Source organism: Hyperolius riggenbachi, chromosome 1, assembly GCF_040937935.1.
Source record: "Hyperolius riggenbachi isolate aHypRig1 chromosome 1, aHypRig1.pri, whole genome shotgun sequence".
Classification (NCBI taxonomy): Eukaryota; Metazoa; Chordata; class Amphibia; order Anura; family Hyperoliidae; genus Hyperolius; species Hyperolius riggenbachi.
The window spans coordinates 190,971,264-190,992,044 of NC_090646.1; the positions used below are offsets into that span (position 1 = coordinate 190,971,264).

General features: G+C 40.7%; 1 protein-coding gene and 1 long non-coding RNA gene across 3 annotated transcripts in view; one reads left to right on the forward strand and one right to left on the reverse strand.

Annotated features, from left to right (window-relative positions):
* ZNF827 (zinc finger protein 827) overlaps window positions 1–20,781 on the forward strand; it is a 232,964-nt gene that overhangs the window by 179,840 nt on the left and 32,343 nt on the right. The window lies entirely within an intron of this gene.
* Window positions 1–20,781, reverse strand: part of LOC137570617 (uncharacterized) — a 51,556-nt gene that overhangs the window by 26,214 nt on the left and 4,561 nt on the right. Inside the window, exon 2 of the long non-coding RNA XR_011031115.1 lies at window positions 18,352–18,405. This is a non-coding gene — a long non-coding RNA (uncharacterized lncRNA). The remainder of the gene's footprint in view (window positions 1–18,351; window positions 18,406–20,781) is intronic.

The window sequence follows — 20,781 nt, forward strand, 5'->3', positions numbered from 1 at the left end:
ATGAAAGAAAAAATTGCTTTGCAAACCTTGTAATTAAAAATACTATTTATTTTTTAAATTTTAAAGCAAGTTGTTACATTGAGGCACAAAAGTAAATTTCATTTTAAACACCTGACAGCACAAACCAAATGTAGCTGGAAAGAGCCTCTACCTTAAGGAGCAGGAAGAACCAATTAAGAGAGCTTGATCCGTAACCGAGGTTATATGGAGACCACAGATGTGCAAATAAAATTAAATCGCTATCCATGTCATGTGCAGGGGTCAGTAAACAAGTGGGAATAATCTGTGTAATGAGCAGAGTAACATTCATTATCAAGTCTCCTAAGTGTGCATGTCACTTGGAAAAAGAGCGAAATTAAAGCATATTTGGTCATTTGTGGAAGTACACAAGTTCTGGCAGTAGTAAGTGAATGCACCTTTTTGTGGCTCTAAAGAGCAGTATTGTTGCTGATTCCTCTAGGTTGCAAATTAAATCATTTGCCAGTTATATTTTACACTTATTTTCTTACTTGGAACTTTTAATATCCCAATTTATTTGTGTTACATTAGAAAAATTTGATTGGCTGAGCACAGCTTGATGATAATTATATATTCAAGATGTTCTTTTATTCCTGCTTCCCATTAGTTTGCTAATCAATCTTTTAAAGTGACACTGAAGCGAAAAAATTATGATGATGATATAATGAATTATATGGTTAGTACGGATAAGGAATAGAACATTAGTAGCAAAGGAATTAGTCTCATATTTTTATTTTCAGTTATATAGCGTTTTTTTTATAGCAGTGCATCATATTGTCATATTTACAGTTTGCTCTGTCTTATAGTTTAAAATACAGAGTGTGATTTGCAGAGCTGATGACCCTTTGAACTTCTCATCTCAATGAACCATATCTGCAGCGGTCTGTCACTGTTTCTTTGATGTATAGTGCTCCAGAAATCCGCAACCAAATTGGACCTGGAGCTTAAAGAGACTCTGAAGCGAGAATAAATCTCGCTTCAGAGCTCATCGTTAGCAGGGGCATGTGTGCCCCTGCTAAACCGCCGCTATCGCGCCGCTAAACGGGGTCCCTTCACCCCCAAACCCACCCCCGCAATAGTTGGTCGTAGAGTTGGTCGTTCGTGGAGGCAGGGCTAACGGCCCTGCCTCCAGTCGCGTCTATCAGCGGCGCATTGCCGCCTCTCCCCCGCCCCTCTCAGTAAAGGAAGACTGAGAGGGGCGGGGGAGAGGCGAAGATACGCGCTGACAGATGCGCGTGGGGCAGGGCTGCGGCGGTTAGCCCTGCCCCAACCAGGAAGCGTTCCCCCGCTGCACCGAGGGGATTTGGGGGTGAAGGGACCCCCGTTAAGCCGCGGGATAGCGGCATTTTAGCAGGGGCACACATGCCCCTGCTATCTATGAGGTCTCTTTAAAGAAGCTCTTTTGCATAGATAACTGAAGTTTCTTAACTCTTCTTGTTCTGGAAACAATATATGACTTGTTTCTTTGCTATTAATGTTCTATTTCTTAGCTGTACTACACATGCAAATTATTATTTCATAAGTTTATTTTCACTTCAGATTCCCTTTAAAAGAGCATTTGGAGCAGGACTTGTGTTTGTTTGTGTCAGCATCTTAAATAGGCACCACAGTGACATATAGAAGGATGCACTATATTATTTAGGAAAACCAGTATTCTGTTAATTATCCTAGTTTCAGAATCAGAACGCAGTTCAATAGTCTCTGAATCACAGAAGCATATTCCTCCTTCACTACCAACTTGACAGTGCTTTGCGTCGGTAGTTGTTTGCTGTCAGATGCACTACCAAGAACTAGAATGCTCCAGGAATAGCTGTTTTTATGTTTGAGTAATCAAAATTTGATTAAGCTTCTGTTATGTTGCCAGTACAGTTGCAGACAGAGAGGAGTTTTTTATTTGTTCTACGTATAGAAGCATGGCAGTTCTTTATATAAGGCTACCTATAGACCAGGGGTGAAAAATTCAAATACAAAGTGGGCCGAAATTGTACACTGTGGCGTAGTTGTGGGCCAACCTCAGTGTCTACTGGACACCTTTCTCCCTTATAAAGTTCCCAGGTGTCTGTGGCCACCCTTCAACTATTATACAGTTTCCTGGTGTCTAGAGGCCCCCACCCTTCCCTATACAGTTCCCTGGTGTTTACGGCTTTTCCTCTATACCTCCCCTATATGGCTTGCCTAGTGTTCTAGGGCTTCACCTCCAATATAGCTTCCCTGGTGGTCTAAAGTGGGCCAAACATAATGCAAAATGGGAAAACCACTTGTGGGCCAAATTTAATGGCTCGGAGGGCCAGATTTGTCCCGCAGGCCGGAGTTTGACATGTATGCTATAGACATAAGATGACCATCTGCAGGATCGGGCTGCATTCTCATATCTACGAGGAGGAGTGACAGAAACCCCCTGGCAAGAGCCCTTTATAGGAAATAGCATCTGTACCAGATTAATCACTATAGTATATACACTCATTTATTCACACTACATGTATTCTGTTTGCACTATGTTTGGTATTTAGCAAAGATTAATGAGCTTCCAGTATGGCAGGTGTAAGTTAGTCTCAGGTGCTTTAGTGATAGGGTCATCGGAATCAGGGGCTGGCCGCTATAATAGTAGCTTGGTGGGAATTTCACCTTTGCCACAGTTTGCTGCGGTAGGTTCACTGACAAGAGAGGCACATCTGCACGATGATTAATCATGGACTGCTTGCCTGCAAGGAATTCTGTAAGATTGGGCTGTAAGAGCCCAAACTTTAATGACTAGCTGGACTCAGAATAGCTTCACAGCAGCTGTGCTTTAAAAGTACAAACTTGGTATGAGAAACAGTGTGAGAGAGGGCAACATCAGACACTGACGGAGGTTACACCGTTTAAAGCAGAGTTCAGAACTTGGCCTGTAGAGCTCTATTACAGTCACATAATGAGAAGAAGGAATTCAAGACTGATAAAACCTAGAATTGACTTTCTATTTGTGCTTTGTAGAATTCTTTTTCTGTCATGGAAGCTTCAGCTGAAACTAACTGCAGGAACAAATATTTCAAATAATAACTAGTAATTAAATGATTTATTATTCAAGGCCACTCTGTGGTTCACATTAAGTAACAATCTTAAACTGGTAATAGTTACAAGAAAGACAGGAAATCTATTAATCATATAGGAGCTGAAAAAACCTTTAAAAAATATGTACTGTGCAACGGTTTAACAAAAGTACATGGTTATTTCTACTTTTCTTTGTTTAAAAAAGTTCATATGTAATTCCGTTATAGGAGTAACTTGGAAACTTAAAAGGTAGCTCTCTGGCTGTAATGCAGATGCACTGTCAGCAGTGCTACTAGTCACTCACCTGGAACAGAGTGGAACAGGTATGCAGATCAGGGAAGTCTCACAAGAGCAATTACAGCAAAACCTTTTATCAGGAGTATGCCAGCCCTCATTATACTTCTTGTGACAGATGTACTTTATCAAAGACTGTTTAGCGATTGCCAAATGCTTGCTGTCACATGTCACTGTTTGGTTAGGTACAGGTTTAGGAGGCTTGCCGTAAGAAGATAAGTTAGGGAGAGGTTAGAATTAATGGATTAGGGGTAGGCATAGGTTTAGGAGGCTTAGGGTGCATACACACATCCAATTTTGATTGACCAATGATTGTGTAAGTAAGCTCTCCTACTACATGAAGGTGGTAAAAATGGCCAATTATTGGCCAATCAAAATTGGATACATGTAGGCACGGCACTCTAAAGGCACATACACATAAAGGTATGTACACCTGTACATACACTGTGGCGCATACGCTGTACACAACAGGGTTGTGCTATGTTGTTTAATGAACTGTACCCACTCCCTTTGATGAACAATCATTGATCGAAAAAATCCAACAGGATGGATCACGAACAACTCCTGGTTTTGGTCATTTGTTGCCATCGGTGACGGGTGATCATGCACAGTTTTTTTTACAGAAAATTGATTGAAAGCTTATTAATCTGTCCTCTGGGCTTAGACTGATATTTATCTAATGTGTGTACATAGCTTTAGTGTGAGGGGACAGCATAGGAGGGGGTTAGATTTAATGTTTAAGGTGGATTAGGTGAGTTAGTGTGAGGATACAGAGTAGGGGAAGGTTAGTGAAAAGAGCCTGATAGTAAAAATATTGGTAATCTGCAGTTACTGATATTGTGCTATCAGCATTACACGGCGACCAAAGTAAGCAGCACATGTACTTGTTATGGGCAGCACACATAGCTCAGTATTCTCTGTAAATGCTGCAGATGTTGCCAACTACATTGGGGCCCTGGGAAACCATTACAGAGCAAATTCTCCTGTTTGGCCAGTGTGCTTCTGCAGTCTGTGACCTTTGTCTTCATCCTTGCGGGTGCCCCTAATTCTGTACACAGCGATGTGTACTCACATACCATTGCCACCAGGTTACGGAGAGCAAGAGGTAGTGAGATGAAGATGGAAAGACGATGGGTGAGATCAGGAGGGCCCGTCAGCCAACTGTAGGGCCCTGGGCAATTGCCCAGGTGGCCCTGGATGTTGCTGCTACCTTCATTTATCATTTTTTAATAATAATAATAATAATAGGATGCAAGAAAACTTAGAAGTAACTATCCAATGCTAAATTATTCTACAATAAAAATGTTCTGCCACCCGCTGAGATTCTTGCTCTTTTCTTCCTGTTGCTTCATGGTTTTGATTAAGTGGACCAGAAACTTGCTTATATAATGCTTCTCCTGTTAATGGTGTCTGAAAAGATAAGTATGCGAGCTGAGGACTTGTATTTACATATAGAATCACTCTGGTCCATTTTAAGGGTAACAATTACTAACAACAAAACATGATGTAGAATAGCAGACATGTAACCAGGAGCTAATTGTGCCACCACTGGTGACCTGCTTCCTCTAAGCCTGCCCAAATAGCACCTTTTCCATTAAACATTTCATTTGGGCACCTACAAGCGGTGAGTAAATTGGTTACCAAGCATTGGCTATTTAACTGAGCTATTTGTAAGTTGGCTATTACATACAGTAGTGGATATTTCATTAGGTGCCAGAATTTGACTATTTTGTATGCTAGACATGGATACTAGATTTACTGAGAGATAGGGCTACTGGCCAAGATTTGGAGTAGTTTAGGTAAGTTACTGTTATGCTGGGAATACACGGCTCAATTTTCATGCTCGATTTTGCGCCCAATCAATTTTCGTGCTTGATTCTGCGGTCGATGTGCTTATCTTTCCCTCATTTTTCTTATCTTTTACCATTGTTCCCTATGCAAAATCGAGAGCAGAATCGATCGGGCTGGAGATCGGACATGTCGGAAATTATCAATCGAGCCATCTAAATGGCTCAAAATCGAGCTGTGTATTCCCAGCATTAGGGGATAGGATGGAAAAGGGAGGGGGGGGGGGGGGAGTTGAGTAAATTGTCTGAGTGAGGAGGATAAGCGCCCGTATTCCTAGCGTGCACGGCCGCAAACCGCACCTGTCTATGACAGCTGAGGCACTGCGTCTGTGCAGAGCAGTGACACACATGGACGCAGGTGGATGCAGACACCTTTCGTTTTATTAGTGAGGATGAGGGGTTGCAATCAGGATTACATGTTGCAGCGGCACTGCTTCAGTTGGGCTCCAGGCGGTGCAGCTTGTAGAAAAATATTGGTGATTTAGATTTACTGATATATTACTATGCAGTTCCCAGCACCCATTCTCACTTGAACCCTTTTTTCTAAGTGCCTAAATGGAACCCTCCCACCTAATGACTAACCCTAACCCCCACCTCTAAGTGCCTAAACGGAACCTCTTAACCCCGTTGCCCAAACAGCCGCTAGTTGTAGCCGATCGTCTTTGACCAGCTACAATCATTAATTCCTACATAGTAGCCAATCAGCTTCTTCCTGCATTGGGCTCCCAACTCACTGCTTGGGCACCTGATTACCGATAATTAACACAGTCATTTATTAGACGCCTGCCGATCCCCACACCCAAATGACCTGATTCGGTAACGGAGGCAGGTTGGGTATTTATGAAGGGGTTTTGCGGTGGTATGGGGAAAGGGTTAGTCCTGAAGAAGAAATTCACAGTAGTGTTTGGAGTTACAAAGTGGTGTACATGTTGTGGGACCACCACATGAATTGGGCACCAGATGGTGCTGCTAGAAAGAAATATTGGTAATTACATCATCAACATTTACTATGCACTTACCTGGCACCGATTCTCACTTGAACACTACCCTCCTAGTCCTAATCCATGTACCCAAACGACTGCTAGCTTTAGCGGATCTTCTACAATCAGCTACAACTATTATTTCTTATGTAGTAGCCGACCGAGGTTCCCAACTCACAACTTGGGCGCCCAATTACCAGTAATTAGCATAAGAATTTTTTAGACACCTGCCAATCCCCACAACCAAATGACCTGATCTGTACAAGACATCCATGGCTACAATTACTAGGTAATGCCTAATGATGTTGATCCAGGGATTTTATCTGATTGCCATCTGGAGTCGGGAAGGAATTTTTCCCTTTTGGGGCTAATTGGACCATGCCTTGTAAGGGCTTTTTCGCCTTCTTCTGGATCAACAGGGATATGTGAGGGAGCAGGCTGGAGTTGTACTTTGTACTGGTTGAACTCGATGGACGCATGTCTTTTTTCAACCAAAATAACTATGTATGTAGCTATGTAAGAGGGGTTTGAGCTTTGTTTAGGGATAGGAAAACCATCTGAAACCAGGATGAGAAACCTATTGAAACTACCATTGCAAAGCTGATCATAGAATATTGGTGACGTAACAATCCCTGAGAGTTTAACGTTCAACATTACCCAGTAACCAAATTAATATGCATAGCGCACCTCTATTAAATGTATGCCCTATTCCAGCCTGCAAACAACCTGATCTAATGAAGTATAGCTTCAGTTCCTTACAATCTGCACACTCCCATACACAGCCTCATTTCCATTGTGCCACAGTTTATAAGACGTGCATACAGAGATGCATGTCAGCCTATTATAATATCAGTCTTTAGATATCCGTTTTAATTACTTCGCTGTATTACGTGCCTGGACTAAGACTGTTGTTAATTGACCTACTCTTTGATTAAATATTTGACAGGAGTTCTAATTTAATTTACCCATCACAATTCACCTAGTTTTGTACAGTTTCTGTATATATCATATTGTAATCTAAAGAATACATTTAGCTTTTTAAATTGCCACAAGGTGGTGTTAGTGAGTGTTACAATAGCATGTAGAGAGCTTACTAGGAAAATAGCTATTGAATGCTTGGAGCTAATTTAGAGTCTTCCCCATGCCAGACTCTTCTGTTATGAGAAGGTGACCTTCCGAGCAAAGGCAAGAAAACATGAGAGAAAAGAGACCTGTGGGACTACAATAAGGAAATGTTTTACACTTCCAATTTTCATTGAAATGTCACAATAATCTTTTGTGAGGAATAAAAAGCTGAATGTAGCCCATATCCCCTACACCTATGTATCTCGTTACCTTGCTGCATAATCAAAGGCTTTTAACCCCTTTTTTTATAATAAACAAAGAGCTGGGAATCAGAGTAGTAATCCACATTTGATAAATATGCTTCCATTAATGTAACAGTGTTCTATTGTGTGAACTAAAAGGAGGACGGTAGCCCACATCCCCTACAGCTATGTATCTTGCTAGGTTATTGTACCGAAGGTTTTTAAAGCGCTTTCATAATAAACAGAGTTTGCTTAGAGTGTTACAATTCACATTACTGGCAGAAGTGGAGGGAATCTAGGGGCAATTCTTTGCAATGGTGCATCAGGTAGACACTTTATGAAAGGTTAGAATACATTTGGGATTAAAAATAATAATAAAAAAAGCTGCAGGATAAAGTTAAAGTACACCTGAAGTGACAGGATATGGAGGCTGTCATATTTATTTCCTTTTAAACAATACCAGTTGCCTGGCAGTCCTGTTGATCTCCTTGGCAGCAATAATGTCTAAATCACACACTAGAAACTTCTAATCCTGCATGTTTGTTTAGGGCAGTAACATTTTTGAAGCCGTGACACATCACGCCAAACGTTCAGATCATCACATCTGTATAAGTAATATAGCTGCCCCAGTATAGGTAGTATAGCTGCCCCAGTATAGGTAGTATAGTTCCCCAGTATAGGTAGCATAGTTGCCCCAGTATAGGTAGTATAGATGCCCCAGTATGGGTAATATAGATGCCCCAGAATGGGTAGTATAGCTGCCCTGTATAGGTGGCATAGTTGCCCCAGTATAGGTAGTATAGATGCCCTAGTATGGGTAGTATAACTGCCCCAGTATGGGTAGTATAGTTCCCCAGTATAGGTAGTATAGCTGCCCCAGTATAGGTAGTATAGCTGCCCCAGTATAGGTAGTATAGCTGCCCCTGTATAGGTAGTATAGCTGCCCCAGTATGGGCATTTATAGATGCCCCAGTATGGGTAGTTAGTATAGTTGCCCCAGTATAGCATAGCTAGGTGACCAGCCTGCTTCCCCCTCTGTTCCTGCAGCTGCCGCTCGTGTATCCTTCTGAGCTGGCAGCCGCTTCCTCTATGTACCCAGCGGTCCCCTCTCCTCCTCCGTCACAGGCGTCATATTTCCCTGCCTCTCCCCGCCTCCTCTCTGTCTGTAGTTAGATGCCTACAAGAAAATGGCCCCCGGTGTCCGCATTTGTGGACATCGGCGGCCATTTTCTTGTAGCACTGCTCTAATTGTAGATGGAGCAGAGACTGGCAGAAGCAAGGAGAGACAGAGCAGGTGGCAACCAGTGACACATACCCAATGCTGTGGCACACGGGTTGGGAATGACTGGTTTAGGGTCTATAACTAAAAAAAAAAAAAGTATTACGGGCAGAGGATTAACAGGACAGCCAGGCAATTTGCATTGTTTAAAAGGAAATAAATATGTCAGCCTCCACTTGGGATGATCATTGAGATGCAAATAATCCTACGTTGATGCAGGATTACACCATTTTTTTATGCAAAAGTATCCATTTTAGCAGGATTTAATCGGTCAATTTTCAAGCTGCATTTCATTGACCATCCCTGTTTCTAACCAGTTAACTCATTTGGGTCCTATGATGTTTAAAATGTTTTATGGCACAGGTGACCGGTGAGAGAACTTTATTGAAATGAGTGTGACTGGTGGCCAATGCAGACTGAAGGTCAGGAGGCTGAGTGGGAGGAACTACTGCTTATTGTAGCTCTTCTACAGCTGTATTGGATTGATTGTGTGAATGATTAAAATGTTCAGAAGGAATTACATAGTGTGAGTTAAGAATGGATTGTTCTTTGCTTTTATATTTTCTTGTTTAAGGTCTTCTTTTATTAGTGGTATTGGTTGGAACAATTGCTTCATTATGTAGCCTTTGTTTGAATTTAGTATCCGGACTATCACCATCTTTCTAATGGAGTTTTCCAGTATGCCTTCTTTAGAATATGGGTTACATAATTTAAGTACTGGTGCCTATATTTTGATTGAGGAGTACAGAGGTTATTCTAGAGGGTAATCTCTGAAATACAATCCAAGGTTGTCTACCATGGTTCATGTACACAATGGCTGTCGTGTGAAGGGATCAGGATTTCATTCCATGCATGATAGTTTGGGAGCAGAGTGCTGTACAGGTGCCTTGTTCAGTCATTCTGCTATGGCAAGGTGGACGAGATGACATATTTGTGATTTTGAGTAGTGATCATGTCAATAATTTAACATTCTATCTTCACAAAACATTTTCAAAGGGCTTGCCTTTAATTTCTTAGAAAAGGAAACTGCACTTTTGGATTTAATGGTTTGAGTGTCATAGGATATCATTACTACAACATTTACCTCCAAACTACAAAATTGCATTACACCACAAGAGTGGCCACCCACCTCATGTATTCAGGAATCTTCCAATTAAACATTTAAAGATCTGTTATTATAGAGTACAAATTTTCACTATGTTTGATAAATTCCAAGTCAGAGGCTACCCATTGCTTCATAATTAAGACAATACTTGTGAGAGATGTCAAGATATATTTGAAACTGAGAAAAGAAGACAGGATCCCATAAGCACATACACATTCTAGATCCATTCTTCTCAACAAGCCTACATCTAGTAACAGATGGAGCCTTAAATCTGGGAGTCAGAAAAGCACCTGTAATAGCCAATGAAAACCTTCTCAATATCTGCAAACATCTGATACAAAACTTTAATTTTTCCAACACAAAAGATTGCTTTTTATGTCGTAGTTGCGATGTTTGCAATGCTCTCACAAAAGACTCTGCCTTTCACCTTCCTCACAGCAGCAAGAAGTACTGTTCATCCAATTATTATAGCAGTAACAATGATTTCCGTGTCTGCCTCTTGAAGTGCCTCTGTGACCTGGCCTATGTGGACAAGACACAGTGCATTTAAGAGGAGATATCTGAAACATAGAAGTGACATTCCTGATTGATGTTTCCACCTTGGTAGAAACCTATGTTATTGCACCAAGTGCATGAACTGAGAGGCATGGCCATTGACTCCATTCACTAAGGTTTAACAAACACTTTATCAAACGTTTGATAATTTACCTCATGGGTAAAATCTAATTTTGAATTCACTAAGGTGTTATATATTTATCGAATGCTTTATCGATCAAACATTCGATAAGAATATAACACCTTAGTGAATTCAAAATTAGTTTTAACCCAGGAGGTAAATTATCAAACGTTTGATAAAGTGTTTGATAAAGCTTAGTGAATTGAGGCCATAGTATGTCTAGAATCCATCAAGAGGAGACAACCATAAGATTGAATTTCTGAAAAGAAAAGGCAAATAGATCTATACACTTAAAAGACTATATGAATATGGCCTTAGATTCAATAATCCTTTGTTGTACCTTCCTCCCTTGATATACTGCCAGTCCTTGCAGTTCATAGGTTTATTTGTAAATGATCTCTGGCTTCTCCTGACCCTTTGGACAGAGTATTTTACTATTCGATGTATGGGGTTACTTTTTTTTTTTTTAGTTCACGTTTTCATTCTTCTCTATCTCCTTTCTTTTCATTTTCATTTTCTTTATACCACTCAGTATACCTGTTCCAGTGTGTCATTTTAAACATAACACCTGTTTCAGGTTGATTTGGTTTATGATATATACACTGCTCAAAAAAAAAAAAAAAAAGCACAAAAATAAGACATCCTAGATCTGAATGAATGAAATATTCTTATTACATACTTTATTCTTTACATAGTTGAATGTGCTGACAGCGAAATCGCACAAAAATTATCAATGAGGTCTGGATTTGGAGTCGCACTCAAAATTTAAAATGGAATAAAAAAACTTTGATGTAATGTCCTTAAATCAAGTCAAAATGAGGCTCAATAGTGTGTGTGACTGTATGACCTCCCTACAATGCCTGGGCATGCTCCTGATGAGGTGGCGGATGGTCTCGTAAGGGATCTCCTCCCAGACCTGGACTAAAGCATCCACCAACTCCTGGACAGTCTGTGGTGGATGTAGCGAGGCAGGATGTCCCAGATGTTCTCAGTTAGATTCAGGTCTGGGGAACGGGCAGGCCAGTCCAGAGCATCAATGACTTTGTCTTGCAGGAACTGCTGACACACTCCAGCCACCTGAGGTGTAGCATTGTCTTGCATTAGGAGGAACCCAGGGCCAACTGCAGCAGCATATGGTCTCACAAGGGGTCTGAGCATCTTATCTCAGTACCTAATGGCAGTCAGGCTACCTCTGGTGTGTACATGGAGCGCTGTTCGGCCCCTCAAATAAATGCAACCCCACACCATTACTGACCCACTGCCAAACCGGTAATACTGGAGGATGTTGCAGGCAGCAGAAAGTTCTCCACGGAATCTCCAGACTTTGTCACATTTGTCACGTGCTCAGTGCGAACCTGCTTTTATCTGTAAAGAGCACAGGGCTCCAGTGGTGAATCTTTGTGTTCTGTGGCAAACGCCAAACGCCCTGCATGGTGTTGGGCTGTAAGCTCAACCCCCACCCATGTACGTTGGGCCTCATACCAGCCTCATGGAGTCTGTTTCTGACCGTTTGAACAGACACATGTGCATTTGTGGCTGGAGGTCATTTATCTTTAAACAACACAAACTGCTCTGATAGTGCAGTTTGTGTTGTTTAAAGAGAACCTGAACTGAAAATAAAAAGTCAAAATTACCATATACAGGTCAAACTTACCTCCTGTGTAGTCTACTCCTCAATCTCTTTCTCCTCTCCTGCATCCCATTCGTCCACTGTGATCATTGGAATTCTCCGTCCTCCATTTTGAAAATGGACATTGCCCCATAACCGCTTCCTGATTAGCACACTGTTAAACTGTAATATCACCCACTTCAACCATAGGGAAACATCGACATTACCTTGCACATTCAGTTTTAACTGACAGCTGCTGATATATAACTGACAGCAACTGGTATATTTCAGTTCTGACAAAATATTGTCAGAACTGGAAGGGATCACCTGTAAGAAGAAAATGGTGAGCTTCTGAGAGGAACTGACGGTGAGGTTAGTATGTAATATTCATTTGCAGGTACATCATGTGCTTATTTTAAATAATTTTACTCGCTTCAGGTTCCCTTTAAGTGGTCATTTTTTTTTTTTTTTTTTGAGCAGGGTATAGATAGCTGGATAGATAGAAATGCTCTATGCTTTTGCCTATGACCGGGTACCAAGAAAATTATTTACACAGTCATTGGTGATTACATGAGTAGTATAGCAGCCTTTTACATGCAACCAACACAATCCTACACAGTAATGACACTTCCAGCTTCACAACATTTGTACCTAGTGCTTGATTGTCACTATCGCCACCCACCTGATACAGGACAGTAGATATTGGGGCTGATTCATGAAGCTGCGCTGCTATAGCAGTGCAAGCTACATGACACCAGCGTAAGCTAAATGCAGGACTGCACGCTACGAGCGGTCGTGCTGCTTAGTGGGCCATCCTTAGTTACGCGCTCTGTTTACATAGTAACGCACGCGCCTTTAACTACCGTGTGCTATGTTAATTAATATAGTAACTATGTTAATAAACATAGTAGCAACCGCGCTAGTGAAATACAGTGGTTGCGATACTTCACAGCACCCAGTAGTTAAAGGAGCGTGTGTTACTATGGAAACAGGGTGCGTAACTAAGGAAGGCAGCACAACCGCATGTAGCGTACAGACTTGTATTTAGCTTGCCCTGGTGTCATGTAGCTTGTGCTACTATGGCACCGCAGCTTCATGAATCAGGCCCACTGGCACCAGCATAGCAACGTTTCAGCCACACCACTCCTGGTACATCAAGGATCAGGGCTGGAACCCACTAGAGCTTTTTTTAGCGTTTAGGAAGCGCTTTGCCAATGTAAATGGACAGATTCCACTAGAGCGATTGTGAGTAATGCAATCGCAGGGCATGCAGCATTATGGGAGCGTTTCCATTCTAATGAATTGTATAGGAGCAGGGAAATCGCTCCTAAAATCACTTGCAGAACGCTATCACAACTCCTTAGCAATTGCCATAGCGCTTTGTGGGTTCCAGGCCTCACATTGTGGAACATGCCTTTTTTATGCCTTGGATAAGTTTGTGTGCCAATAGCATTTTTAGGTCCATCTTTTATTGTATGCACTACTAGCCATTGATCTTTTTGTTTACCTTACCAGAACACAATAATGTAAATAGAAGATTATTTTGTATTTTCTGTGCTGTTTCTGATGATGTGACCTCAGATTACTGCATGATTCCGGCTACAGCATGAGGAAGAAAGATTTGTATTAAATGTCAGTAAGTGCATGCTGACCTCTTTCTATCTTTTGTTCTATATTTTGAATTACACGGTATAACAAGGGATTTGCAATAAGGAACTTTGTTTTAATAAGATCCAAATTTAGCTTTTGAGTTGTAGTAAGTTTGACACAGTGAATTTTTACAGGTATATTAACCACTTCACCACTGAGGGGTTTTTCCCCTTGTGGGCTACAGCAATTTTCACCTTTCAATGCTCCTCCCTTTCATTCACTTTATCACTACTTATCACAACAAAATGATCTATATCTTGTTTTTTCTGCCACCGATAGGCTTTTTTTTTTTTGGGTGGTACATTTTGTTTATTGCATTTTGAATGGCAATAATAATAAGAAAATGGGAAAAATTCAGTATTTCTCAGTTTTCAGCCATTATAATTTTAAAATAAAACATGCCACTGTGGATAAAAGTGACACCTTTTATTTGCCCATTTGTCCTGGTTATTACAACGTTTAAATTATGTCCCTAGTACAATGTATGGCGACAATATTTTATTTGGAAATGAAAGTGTATTTTTTTCAGTTTTGCGTCTGTCATGCATTACAAGTCCTTTCATGTAAAAAAAACAGTAATCTATCCTCATGACACATATATACATGCTAAAATAAAGTCCCTAAGGTAGCTGTTTATGTTTTTGTATGTAATTTTTTTTTAATACAATACAAATATTTCATTTTGGTAACTTTGGGAGAGTGGGGGGTAAGTAAGGGATTAATTTTAATGGAAAAGGAAACTATGTAATGTATTTTATTAGGGTGTAGTTCACTATTTGGCTACTAGATGTCCCCCTCAGTTTATTTCTAAAGTGTTGTGTTTTCTGGTGTTCCTGTGATGTGTTTCCTACATACACGCACTACAGGAAGTAACACATGCATGTTTTCACTTTCATTTTGTCAATGAACACACGGCATTTCATTGATGCCGGAGTTCATTGACACTGGCACTTAGATCGGTGAATGGGAACTGTGTTCTCATTCTCTGATCTCTCTACTAATAAGTATCTACATTACTTGAAATTTCTTGCCATCTTGCTTGCAACTGGCATCCTTCATACTGCTTGAAGTCTTGTCAGCTTGCTGGAAGAGAGTCTCCCTCCAGGATCCATCCTTTTACAGCTCTGTCACTCAATTGATCATAATCCTGCCATCTCTACTTACATTTATACATGTGGCAGTGTGATGGGAGCTTAGCTTAGGACTTCAAGCAATAGGTAGAATGCCAGCCGCAGGCCATAACTCTCATCATTTTTTTGGGTTATTTTCTGTAGACAGGGAAAATAAATCAGCTAAACAAATGATAATGTACTATACACAATAGTAACACATCTTGACTGTGTTTCCTGCGCATGCCTGCTTCAGGCAGGTCTTAACTTAGTCGTTTTAAGGTGAAATTTCTGTTTTTTTTTTTTAAGTAAATCAATAAAAAAAAAGATGAATATAAGTGAGGGTGGAACAAGCCTTTTTGCAGTTTCTTATTTTAAAAAACAATATTTTTCTTTATTTCCAAAACTGACCACTCAAATTGCTCTTGTTTGCAGCCTATTCGCGGCAGTACTCTGTGGCCCCTGTTAGCAGTATAGCTGCTATGAAACCAGAAATTCCCAATTCTCAGGTTTTGTTATTCATTTCATCACCTGGACTAATCCACTGACTGGGAGCCAAAATTAATACTCCTATCTTCCCAGCTTCATTCCATAGCACTGCTGAATAACATTAAAAGTATTCAAGCTTACTTTTTTGTTATTATTTCTTTCAATATATGTCATGCAAGAAAGACACTCTGAAAAGCTATCATGAATTATTTTGAGTGCTCTCACGAAGGGGGGACCGTTTGTTTTGGCTTCCTGGAGTTGGGCACATCCCGGTGAAGTGCCATGTTTGCTGGTTACAGGGTCCTCCATTCATACAGTACTTAGCACTATGGCCTAGTGCACACCAGAGCGGTTCTGCTGCGGTTTGCGATCCGCTTGCGGGTGCGGATCCGCTAGGGTAATGTATTTCAATGGGCTGGTGCACACCAGAGCGGGAGGCGTTTTGCAGAAACGCATACTCCCGGGCTGCTGCAGATTTTGGATTGCGGATGCGTTTCTGCCTCAATGTTAAGTATAGGAAAAACGCAAACCGCTCTGAAAAACGGCACTTCAGAGCGGTTTGCCAGGCGTTTTTTGTTACAGTAGCTGTTCAGTAACAGCTTTACTGTAACAATACATGAAATCTACTACACCAAAACCGCTACACAAAACCGCAAAACGCTAGCTGAAACGCTACAGAAAAAGAAGAAAAAGCGTTTCAAAATCTGCTAGCATTTTGCGGATCTGCTAGCGGTTTTTGGTGTGCACCAGGCCTAAGTACAGTTTTTTTTTTTTTTTAATCTTTTCAGGGTAAACCCTCTGTAAGGCCTGGTGCACACCAAAAACCGCTAGCAGATCCGCAAAATGCTAGGAGATTTTGAAATGCTTTTTCTTATTTTTCTGTAGCGTTTCAGCTAGCATTTTGCGGTTTTGTGAAGCGTTTTTGGTGTAGTAGATTTCATGTATTGTTACAGTAAAGCTGTTACTGAACAGCTACTGTAACAAAAAACGCCTGAAAAAACGCTCTGAAGTGCCGTTTTTCAGAGCGGTTTGCGTTTTTCCTATACTTAACATTGAGGCAGAAACGCATCCGCAATCCAAAATCTGCAGCAGCCCGGGAGTATGCGTTTCTGCAAAACGCCTCCCGCTTTGGTGTGCACCAGCCCATTGAAATACATTACCCTAGCGGATCCGCACCCGCAAGCGGATCGCAAACCGCAGCAGAACCGCTCTGGTGTGCACTAGGCCTAATGGAGGATTAGTGGTTTTAGAGCGCAGCAACATACTGTATTTGGAATATAAAACAAAGAGCTGGGGACTTCTGTGATTTCCTATCTACTTTATCCATTGGGAGTGCAATCCTTCCTTTGACTTTTAGAACACTTGGTTATTGATAGTTGTCCTTTAATATGGAAACTGGTCTAGCCAGAGAGCCCACTACTGAAATGAAATTAGTTTGAATTGAACTTTACTCATTTTACTTTTCTCTAATTGTTTGCAGCTGAATACCTCAGATTAGTTAATGAAAAAATAACCCCGAAAATCTGCTGTGGGCTATATCCCACAATTGAAACTTTTTCTATTAAATTCATAGAAACCTTGTGACATCTGTATGGGTAATTACTGGTAAGTTATGCATTTGTTACCCTTTCAACACTGGTTAACTTGAGATCCGTTAAGTATTATGCTTATAATAAGCTTTAAAGAGAACCTGAACTGAAAATAAAAAGTCAAAATAAACATACACAGGTCATACTTACCTCCCATGTTGTCTGCTCATCATTCTCTTTCTCCTCTCATGTGACCTGTTTGTCCACTGTGATTGATGGAATTATCTGTCCTCCATTTTGAAAATGGCCATTACCCCATAACAGCTTCCTGGTCACCACACTGTTAAACTGTTATATCGCCCACTTGAGCCATAGGGAAACATGGACATTACTCTGCACATTCAGTTGTAAATGACAGCAGCTGATATATAACTGACAGCAACTGGTATATTTCAGTTCTGACAAAATCTTGTCAGAAGTGGAAGAGATCATTTTTAGAAGAAAATGGTGAGCTTCTGAGAGGAACTGACTGTGAGGTAAGTATGTAATATTGATTTGCAGCTACATCATGTGTTTATTTTAAATATTTTTACTCAGCTCAGGTTCCCTTTAAGTTAGTCTATGAAAACATTATGCATTTTCAGTTTAAAGTTTAGGCAGTTTCTGTATCTTTAAAGGACTACTATTGCAAAAATTGTAAAATTTAAAATACATATAAACACATACAAATAAGAAGTATGTTTCTTCTAGAGTAAAATGAGCCATAAATTACTTGTCTCCCATGTTGCTGTCATTTATAGTAGGGAGTGTAAATCTGACAAGCCCTTAGTGAATAGCAGTTGCTCTGTCCAACTGCCAAAAAAGTGTACAGCGAGCAGTGAGGCTCCCCAGCATCTTTGTATAAATCCTTTTCAGGGAGTGCCTTTATAAACAATAAAGGCCATGCTGAGAATCCCCCATGAAGAGATGGACTAGTCCAAACCCTGTCAGATCAGTCAGATTTCTACTACCTAGTGTAAGAGACAGCAACATAAGAAAAAGGTAATGTATGGCTCCTTTTACTCTGAAAGAATCATACTTCTTATTTGTATGTGTTTACATATAGTTTAAATTTTACCATTTTTCGTGATAGTGGCCTAAGCTATAGATACTGTTTCAGTTGAGATAATGTTGAGGTATAGGCAAACTAGGCACCACTGCTGGTTAATAAGTGCAAGGTTTGAGATGGAGCTCCATGGTATGTACAGGAGAAAACATGTTCAAAGGATATGGATAGGAGCAAAACCAGCAAATACCCCTGATTCACAAAACCATGGAACTGATTAGCATTGTAGAGGTGTAAATAGTGCTATTAATAGGTTAATCAACCATGTATTTGTTTTAGCTGTGTTGTTTTTCTTATTCAGTAGAACTGTGTAATGTCTCTTACCTAAGATGCCAAAATGACCAGAAACCATCCTTGTTTTAATCCACACACGATAGACTGTATACAGTAAAAGAACATAAATGACATTATGTTTGCATGCAGGTTCTGAATAAATGTTCATACAGTATATGCATATATGGTGTGTGTGTGTGTGTGGGGGGGGATATATGAACCGTGTAATTCCTCACAAATTACACGATTTGTTGAAGTGACTGCAGCAGCAGATGTGAGCCAGATGCTGCATGTTGTAGCTAATCCTCTTAGCTAAATGGCCATTTGGATCTTTGGGGTTTACAAAATACCCGTTACTTCCACACAATATACTTGCTCCATAATTTAACACAAGTAAGGCATTTCATTATGAGAAAGTAATCATTTTAGACAGGCAAAATTGCACAATAGTTGTCGTAAAATTCATCTATTTTGCGAATTAGGCAAAAACATTGCTTGGAAGTTGGACGCAGCTGGTGCCCCCATAGGCAGTAACGTAAATTTTGGCTATAACGCCACTCAGTCAGTAATTTGGGCGCTGTCAAAAGATGGAGCCCAAATTGCAATAAAAACAGTGTAATTTGGCCACCAGCAATGGCTGGAAGCTGAATTGCAAACAAAAGGAACTCTGAAGTGAGAGAAATATTGAGAAAGACTTTCCTGACTTACTGTTAAAAAATATGACTTTTGGAATAATTGATCCCAAATAAGTACTGTATGTTTATCAGGTGTTCTGATTCAGAAACCACAGTAGCCAAGAGAGTTGCATGAAAGCCAGTCAAGTAGCATTTTATAAAGAAGTAAATTGGTGGGCTGCATGTTCTTCTCGTTATAGTTTTTTTTCTTTATTATTGTTACTACTATTATTATTATTGATTCATAAAGCGCCAACACATTCCATTAAATGTTCATTTCAAGTGGTGAAAATCTTGACCGAATTATTTGCCGCCTTATGCAGTATTGCATTTTGTTTTTGGCGTGGGCAAATTCGACACACGCCGGATATTCTTACAAAAAGTAGTTCTTTTAAAACAGTTGTCACCTTTTTGGGAAATTATACAGAATTTCCTGCCACTAACCTTTGTTGGGCCTCAACGCACATGAACTGTAGCAGCAGAACTTCTTGCACTTGTAGAATATTAGTGAAAGCCGAAAGCCTTGTACACATATGAGGATTGTCTCCCACAGAAATTAAGTCTCGAGTGCAGTGAACAGATAACGTGGGGTGTGGGTCAGAGCGAGAGATGTAAGGAGGAGAATAATGGGCTCAGTCTGCACTCAGACAAGATGATCTGTCCATTTTGGAGCCACCACATACAAACTACATTTTTCAGCTGCTGCCCAAACTGAGCACCTCAGCTGAGAATGATCTGGTGTGTGTATAAAGCTGAATAGGTCTTCTCTAGTGGTGTAACAATCACAATCCACTCCCCATCCCACCCACCCCTGCGTGCCCTATGCTGCCCTCCTCACATCACGCGATTGGGAACCGGAGAAGGGAAGCATAGAGAGAGTGGCTGTCAGAGGGAAGAGGAGTTCCAATGCAGCATGGTCAGGTAAATATGTCTACACAGCTCCACTGCATTTACTCTGTCGCAGTCGGGGAGGACATATGGGGACACAAATATGCAGGGGGCACGATGATCATTTTGTCTGCGGAATGGCTGTTATCACGCCCTTGTTCTTTTTCACTGAAAACCCTGATAGCATCACGATTTTTTCCATTTAAACCCAGTGCGTTTTTAGCTGCAATCTTCTACAGCTATGAAAAAAGCCAATATAGGAATTATGGTGCCCCTGCTCTGAATGCTGCAATTTTAGTGATTTTGCAATGGCCAAAAATTCAAAGCACAGCAGTGGGAAAGGGCCACCATGATTGCAATGCAAGAGCTCCAAGGACTGTGCCTGTGGAAAAGGGCCTTTACTCTTTCAAAATACCAGAGTAGTACTGTCCAGCCCTACAGCCAGTATGTTTCCCACCTGATTACCTCTCTAATATTCTGCTTTTTAAGCAGAATAATTTGAAGCAATGTTATTGATTAGGAGCACCTGGCTCTCTTTTTTTCAATGTCATTACCCTGGAGGTTCTCAGTGATTTTTAGGCCTCCTTTCCAAGAACTGTTGATCGGCAGTGAAATGCCTCTCAAACTCTCTCAACTGCTCACAGCTGCCTGGTAAGTGCTTCTTGCTGCATGATAACTGCTTACTTCTGCCTGGAAACTGCTTGCTGAGCACACAGCTCAACAGTTCGTGGAAAGGAGGCCTTATTGTTTACAGGAGCTCTGTAGTAGAGCCATGCATATAAATCTGCTATGCTACCCTGAAAGAGAAAGGGCCCTATTCAATTCACTTTTTCTTCTATGTTTTCTCCATGGTGATATTTTCACATCTTATCAATAAAATATCAGTAAAGTTATATCTTAGCATATTGAATCAGGCCCA